An 8,659-nucleotide genomic window follows, 5' to 3' on the forward strand; every position below is an offset into this window, starting at 1 on the left:
GTGTTCAAGGATGGAACCCAGTATGATTCGACAAAGGAACTTTCTGATTCAGTTTTCAGTACATGGGATAAAATTCCTTCGCAACTGATAAAAAAACTTAGTTGCAAGCATGCCGAAGAGAATTTTTCAAGCAATTCGTAATAATGGAGAATATGCTAAATACTGAGACCCCTTTTTAGTAATTTATAATTGCGTTTTGTTAGATAAATTATCAGTGGACTTATCATTTTGACCAGGTGAAAATGTTTATTTTTTAAAAAATAATTATTAGATCAGGGTTAAGGTTTCGAATGAAGCAGATTTCATTTTTTTCCATCATATTTTGGCAATGGTTTCAACCTTTGTTTGATTAAAAATTCGATAATATACATAAACACTTACTTTCTTAAGTGGTCTTATGATTTTGACCAGGACTGTATATATATATATATATATATATATATATATATATATATATATATATATATATATATATATATATAAAAAATAAGAATTACAGTTAAGTTTACCAAAATGATCCAAGATGGCAAAACTAAAGTAAATTATTAATATTAAAGAATTAATATTTATAAAGGAATCCCAACCAGATGTAAAAGCTCGATAAAACCAAATAGGAGATAGACCTTATAATAATGATGAGTAGTTAATAAAACATGTTAAAAAAAGCACTTTGAAAAAGAGTTAAAAACATATTTAATTTTAAAAAGGAAACACTTAATAAGTGGATAGTCCTTAATCCGCGGAGTTTCGAAGAAATACTTTCCTTCTCATTAGAGGACAGGATTTAGCAAAATGCGAGATCGGATTTCTGCCTTTTGGATTACTTTGGACCATCTTCCAATGACGCGATTTCCTTAGATTTTACTTGTGCGAATGGAAATTTAACTAACTTTCTTGGATTTGCATTTTTGGATTTTACTGTCATTGGATACTTTACCTTTCACCAGACTATCCATTCACGTGAAATCGGAGAGAACTTGAATGCCTACTAAACACTATTCTCGAGTTTCTAAGGTCTCTCTGTACAGGGGTTTGTAAGAACAATCTGGCATGAGGATACTTTTTCCATAGAAGTAAACCCTGACCAAATATTCAAAATCACATAGTATTCGCAGCCCAAATAAGATCTCCTCACTACGGCTACCCCATATCTCTTCCGAGGAATGGTGCCTCTTCTCCAAGTGATATTAACTCAAGTAATAGCACGAAGCTGGATACTTCACCAGACTAGATAAATTCTTGTCCTGGAATCCAGTAAGACCATGAGACCAACATGAAAGATATACTACAACATATAAAAATGGTTAATTGGGGAGAGGAAAATTATGTTCTCAATTTCTTTACTAACTCAGTGCTTGAGAGATAAAGAACTTTAATGCAACATTCGAATACCCATGTATCTCATATAGAGTTCAAGTGTTTGCTCCAGGTCGTGGGCCCCTTGATTTCTGAGAACTTCGACTTAAGTAAAATAAAAAAAAAAAGTGAAATCACTTTTTTCTTTACCCTATTTCCTCTACTTCACTATTTGTTACCAAGTAAGATCTATGACTTACTTGTAGTTTCATCAAATACTTTTGCAAGCAAAATCCGATCCCACATTTTGCTAAATTAAATTCTACTCTCTGATGAGAAGAAAAATATTTCTTCGAAAGTCCATGGATTAAATATGTTTTTAACTCTTTTCAACGTGTTTTTAACATGTTTTATTTACTACTTGTTCTTATATACATATATATATATATATACGCATATATAAACACACACACACACACACACACATATATATATATACATATAACTATATAACATATAACTATATATATATACACATAAATGTACATATATACATATATATATATAGATATATAATCACGATTCAATGTTCTTGGTCGATAATAAAGTGACTTGTTAAGAAAAATGATGTAGATGGTGAGTCCAAACGCCAATAGAATTGGGAATGCGTGGAATAATGCCATCTTCACCTTTGAGAGACTGTTGAGATTGTTGCTTCTATGATGTTGTTCATTCATCTTTTTTACTGCAAGCCATGTGCCATTACAAAGATGGACTGGTTGATATTTCGTAACATAGTAATTGGCATGCCAGTTTTCAATTGCAGTACATGCGGTGGCATCCCTAGTGAATTTTAAAATGATGTTTGATAATTAACTGGCTCGTCTGCTTCCACAGCAGTGGTGATGGACTTGCATGTGACTACTTCATTGTGAATGTTAAGCTGAATAATATTGTTAAGCTCGTGGACATCTTGGCTGCAAGAATAACTCGTTCACTTAATCAACTGGAATTCTTATAATTAATTTGGACATAATGTATTCATAGTTTATTCTTGATTCATTTATAAATGCGAAAACGTATCTGTAAAGAAACATATTTTTTTAAATATGTAAATGAAGATAAAAAGAACGAGATGCCTTCAATAAGTTTCCAGACTTTTTTTTATAAACATTTAAAATTGTCCTGACGAATCCTAACGTGGATGAAATGCGGAATATTCTGTGTAGCTTAATTGCCATATATATTTGATAAATACTAATATATATATATATATAGTAATACATAAATGTACTACTACTACTACTACTACTACTACTACTACTACTACTACTAGTAATAATAATATTCTATAATATAAATCTCACCAGTCTGTTTAAATTTATGCATGCATGTATGTATGTATGTATGTATGTTTGTATGTCTACCTAAAACTTTCGACAGAGGTGAGGGACTTTCACGAGATCGGTATCGTTTTGAAGCTCGACCCTTCGGATGACAAATATCGAAAAATTGGCTAAAAACATTAATACCTTCAGCCTCAACTTTCGAAAGTCATCACACTCAACTTTCGAAAGTCATACTCCTTTTTGATTGACTAGCCTTAATTTAAACATTCGTCACTTCCGGTTTGGCGATGGGCGCAACAGCAAAGACGTCACGTTTTTTTTTTCACATTCTTTTCCTCCTTCGCATCACGGTTCGAGCCTGCCCGCCTACTAAAATTTTTTTTTTTTTTTTTGCTCAACACACACCGTCAAACACCCAGGCAACAACGGACATCCAGGTTAGTAATAATAAAATAATATAATGATATATAATAAAATAATATAATAATAATATATAATAATAATATAAAAGCTAAAAGTACCTATTATTGATTATAACTGTGAAAGAAGAGTGATTGTCTACTAATTGGATAACTAAGAAAGATTGAAAGAGACGGAGAGAGGAAGGAAAGAAGAAAAAGTGACTCAAGTTGAAGTACTTAATATCATAACTTCATACCTGCAACTGTGGGTCAATCGATTAGCTTGCCATGCTTAGACAGAGTCTGTGAGTTCGATTCTCACCAGGATCATAAATATTTTTTGTTCTCTTTGTATCAGCTGATTTATTTTAACTCTGAACTTTATGCATTTCATAGTATCATAATTTCATACTTGCAACGGTGAGCCAATTGATTAGCTTGCTACACTTAGAGACAGTGATTAGTGGAGTAATAATTATAAATATGGATAAGAATACCATGGTGTTTAAGACTGATAAAACAACTTATTATTATTGAACGATTTAGCAAGTTCAATGAGTCCTAAGTAAAAGAAAGCAAGCTTATCGATTTTTAGTGCAATATGTGAGTTATTTCTAGTTGATGATTAAGATATTTACGAGATTTTGCAAGAATTGCTGTATTTATATTTTATTTTGTGTTTGCATTGTAGAATTAGTTCGCTTTTCGTATTAATCACATTTTTACATCAACCCGGGTGTAATTTACTGAGAATAGCCCAATTGATTGAGAAGGGAATGTTCTTAGAGCCAAGTTTTTTTAATTAAACACACACACACACGCACGCGCACGCACTCGCACGCACTCGCACGCACACGCACAGACACCCGCACAGACACCCGCACACACACACACACACACACACACACACACACACACACACACACACACACACACACACACACACAAAGTGACTTTTATATAATAGTAGAGATTTTAAATTTGAAATTCTTCTTCTTCTTCTTCTTCTTCTTCTTCTTTATAACTACTTAGTACTTTTTAACTCCTCTTGCTTTTTCTCTTCACCTTTGCCTAAATCTCTCTCTCCCACCCACTCCTCTCTCTAAAGGAAGTCGATCCAAACACGTGTTTTTCTCATCTTAATTGTAATCAACGTCAAACGCATATTAGAATTATTATCTTGTTATGCCATTAATTTTTATCTTCGTATCCATCTGTTCCTTTTTTCTTTTTCTTTTCTCTTTTCTCTTTTTTCTTTTTTTCTTTTTTCTTATGCCTCTTCTTCTTCCTCTTGTATTAACTTTCTTCTTCTTTCTTTTCTTTTCTTCTTCTTCTTCTTCTTTCTTTCTTCTTCTTCTTCTTCTTCTTCTTCTTCTTCTTTTCAGCGTCGTCATCCTCCACCTTCTTCTTATTCATCTTCTTCTTTTTCTTATTTTTATTTTCGTCTTCTTCTTCATAATTCTTCTTCGTTTTCGTCCCTATTCTTTCTTTTTCTGTTTACTTTTCTTCTTTTTTTCTTAGCTTTTCTTCTTCCACCGCCTGTTTCGGGCCTCCCGCCTTCTTCTTCTTCTTCTTCTTCTTCTTCTTCTTCTTCTTCTTCTTCTTCTTCTTCTTCTTTCTAATAATTAAAAGTCAACTTTATTGTCCGCTAGCCTAGTAACCCCTTCCCTCTCTATTAGTCAATTGAAGGGCTTATTATTATTTTTTTTTTAGCTAGCCTGTTTGGAGTGTGTGTTAGTATATTCAGTAAAGCAGGAAACAGGTCGGGAATTTCAAAATCTAGATGTCCGTGGAAAAAACTATTGGAGTAGAAGGCTTTCCAGCAACTACGGATCTCCACTATGAAGGGGTGGAATTTTGCTGTTCTTCGCATTAGTGGAAGGGTGTTAACGTCAAGGGGGCACAAGTGACAAAAGTTCGTCGGAGCACATTCCATTAAAGTACATGTAAAACAATCAATTATATCAGAATCTCGAATTTAGAACAGAATTGGTAATTGTAATAGAAATTTTCCCATCACTAATAAACATATAAACATACCTGACCATCTTCTTCTTTTTCTTTTCTTTTGGTATAATCATTGTTGACACACAGGTTCGCATTAGATTACCAAACTTAAGCAACATTGAGTCCGGTCAGTACTAAAATGGGTGACCATTTGGAAATTCCAGGTGCTGTATGTGCTCTCTGCTTATCTCGGCATTGTTTCCAGTCAGTCTTGGACCTCTCCTTGCCACTGGAGACACGCAGTGCTGATTCAGGAGAGGTGTGGTTGGGAATTACGCAGCTCTTGCTTCAAAATTACACGCGCAGCTACTCTTACAGGAGTGTCCATTCTCTCTTAAGACCGAACAGAGGTATCTCATAAAAATTATAGAAAAAAATAAAATAAACATACATATTGATTTATTTGTCAGTTCAATAAGGAAAAAAAAAACATCAATAAAGGGAAGGCTTATAAATGCTCCTTATAACTAAGCATTTCGAAGCCTAATGCTTCTCATCAGAAATTCCTAGGTATAAAGCACACCTATAATCCCTCTTTCTATATGGGATTTCTTCTTATTGAACTTAGAAATAAATTCATATATATTTATTATTTACTTTATCTTGTCTACACTTTTCTTTGTATATTTTATTAGCCTGGGTGCCCGGCATTGGAGGTGTGTGTTGAGAATAAAAAAAGTGGTAGTAGGCAGGCAGGCAGGCAGGCAGGCAGGCAGGCTCGAACCTGTACCGCGAAGGAGGAAAAGAACTTGAAAAAAAAAAAAAAAAGTGACGTCTTAGCTGTTGTGCCAATCGCCAAACGTGGCGTAGGTTTAAATTAAGGTTAGTCAATCGAAAAGAGCGGATGCATTTCGAAAATATCGGCGAAAAAAGCGACACCCCGCCTTGTAGAAAAGTGCCCAGTTGAGGGTGAAGGAATTAATGTTTTTAGCCAATTTTTTCGATATTTATCGTCCGAAGGGTCGAGCTTATAAACAATACTGATCGCGTGAAAAATCCGTCGCCTATGTCGAAAGTTCTAGGCAAATATACATACATGCATGCATACAAACATACATTTAAACAGACAGGTGAGATTTATATTATAGGTTATTTACCTCACATGTTAAGCTTTTTAGAATATATGAGATTAAGAAAGTTCTTGCGAGTTTTAACTAAAATGGGTGACCATTTGGAAATTCCAGGTGCTATATGTACCCTTTACTTATCACAACAGTGTTTTCAGTCGTCATTGATCTCTCCTTCCTACTGACTCAAGCAATGTCGATTTAAGAGAGGTGTGTTTGAGGATTGCGCAACCCTTGCTTTACAGAGGGTATCAATTGTACAGACAGTTGCAAAGAAACCAAGTAAAGAAATAACCTGGCTCGCTTTTTCCCACTGAAACAACAGACATTTATTTCCAGGTACTTCCAAGAATAATGCATTGTCCTTTATTCAAACCTGCCGCTTTCGGTCCATGTGTGTATCAAGCCTATATCTGTCCCCTCTCTAACGTGATCATTGGTGTGCGCACACGTTCTTCTTTTTATGATCTTTTTGCTCCTTCCTTGCTGTGACGTCACCTCGCGCACAGCTTGGTCATTTGCATACAGTTTCTGCTGGCATACGCGCATCCACACTCTGTTAAAATATAAAAGACTTTAAAAATTACACTTGATGTCTTCTTGCTAAACAGTCAGCATTGTAAGGCACCAAGGATAAAAGGAGTACTCCTGGGTAAAAGGGGGTGACACTCTGTGCTATATCTCTGTGGTAGCTAATGGCCATTTTACTTTTTTATGCCTACCAGCTCTGTTCGCAAAATAATAATGATTGATTAATTAGTTTGGGCGTAGATCCTGAACGTGTTAGTTCAGTGCAATTCCTTTTGTGCCGGATTAAAATTTTATCTTTAAGATGAATAATATTAATTTTTTTTATTCATAGCAAATACGACCTTTGCCCTTTGTAACTTGAAAAATCTGTGAATGGTTGATATGTCATAAAACGAGCCAAACTCATATGAAGAGATATAGCAAAACATGGAACTTTCTTACACAACCCTAACCCTAACCCTAAACAAATTCGACTGAGATATTAGAACAACCATACGAAAGATAGAAAGACTGCAAAAAACAAAACAAAACAAAAAAAACCCAGACGATTAAGCAAAAGCATCCCGTGCTGTTTAACAAGATATATATATATATATATATATATATATATATATATATATATATATATATATATATATATATATATATACATATATATATATATACATACATACATATATATATATATATATATATATATATATATATATATATATATATATATATATACTAGCAAAAGTTCCCGTCGTTGACTGGATTCAAAAACAGCCTACAGAAAATGGACTCTGATTTATGAAAGTATGATAGGTTATAAAAAGGAAGGGTTGTAAATTTGGATTGAATTTGTGGGTATCAAAACCAAAGCAAAATATGATGAAAGTAAAAATAAAATAGATAAACACCATAATTTATTATACCATACCTGTTCACACAATATTCTGTGGATCTATATTAAAAAACCTTGTTAAACTTTGTGACATATTTCCATTCTATGGAGGTCAGGTGCGAACGAACACCCCATAATTTTATTATACCATATTTCTTCAAACTGAAATATAATTATCAAAGTATACTTACGCAGATAGATATGAAAAGTCAATTATTAAAGTTTGTGCCTATTTCCATTCTGTGGAGGCCAGGCGCAAATGCAAACCCCACAATTTTATTATACCATCCCTATTTTAGTTAAAATATACTTATCAAAGTATTATTATGTACACCTATATCAAAAACACTTGTAAACGTTTTTTTTTTATTTTTAAATTTTTTATTTCCATGTTTTGTGGACCAGGCGCGAACGCAGACCCCACAACTTTAATGAACCACCGTTCTGCCAGATCAAACATACCCATTTTTGTGTCTCGATACATCTTCTATCATTATATGTAATCAGTTTAATATAGGAGCCTATTCGTGACCAGGCACACACACATACACACACACATTCAGTTTTATATTATTGTTATATATATATATATATATATATATATATATATATATATATATATATATATATAATAGATATACTCGCATGGGTGTTTGGAGGTGTATGCTGAGCAAAAAAAAAAAAGAAAAAAAAAAGGTCAATTTTTTTACACTTTGACCCCTATTATAACCCCGTAACATTTATTGTTTGGGGTTCAAATTAAGTTATTAAGTTAGATCCATGTCCACGAAACCTATATCTAAAATTTTAAGTGCGTAGACCCAAAATTGTCGGAGGAGTTTGGTAAAGTTCTCAAAGGTCAAATCGTTGAACTTTGACTCCTTAACAGCCAAATTGTTAGCCGAAAACCGAGTACAAAGATTTTCCCAAATCTCAGTACCCTGTATATCAAATTTCGAGTCAGTAGACTGAAAATTAACAGAGTTATTGCGAAGGAAAATGTACACAGACAGACACGTTCATATATATATATATATATATATATATATATATATATATATATATATATATATATATATATATCCAGGTACTTTCCAGAATAACGCATTGTCTTTTATTCAT

Source organism: Euprymna scolopes, chromosome 44 (assembly GCF_053919585.1).
Source record: "Euprymna scolopes isolate OS-2025 chromosome 44, ASM5391958v1, whole genome shotgun sequence".
Lineage (NCBI taxonomy): Eukaryota > Metazoa > Mollusca > Cephalopoda > Sepiida > Sepiolidae > Euprymna > Euprymna scolopes.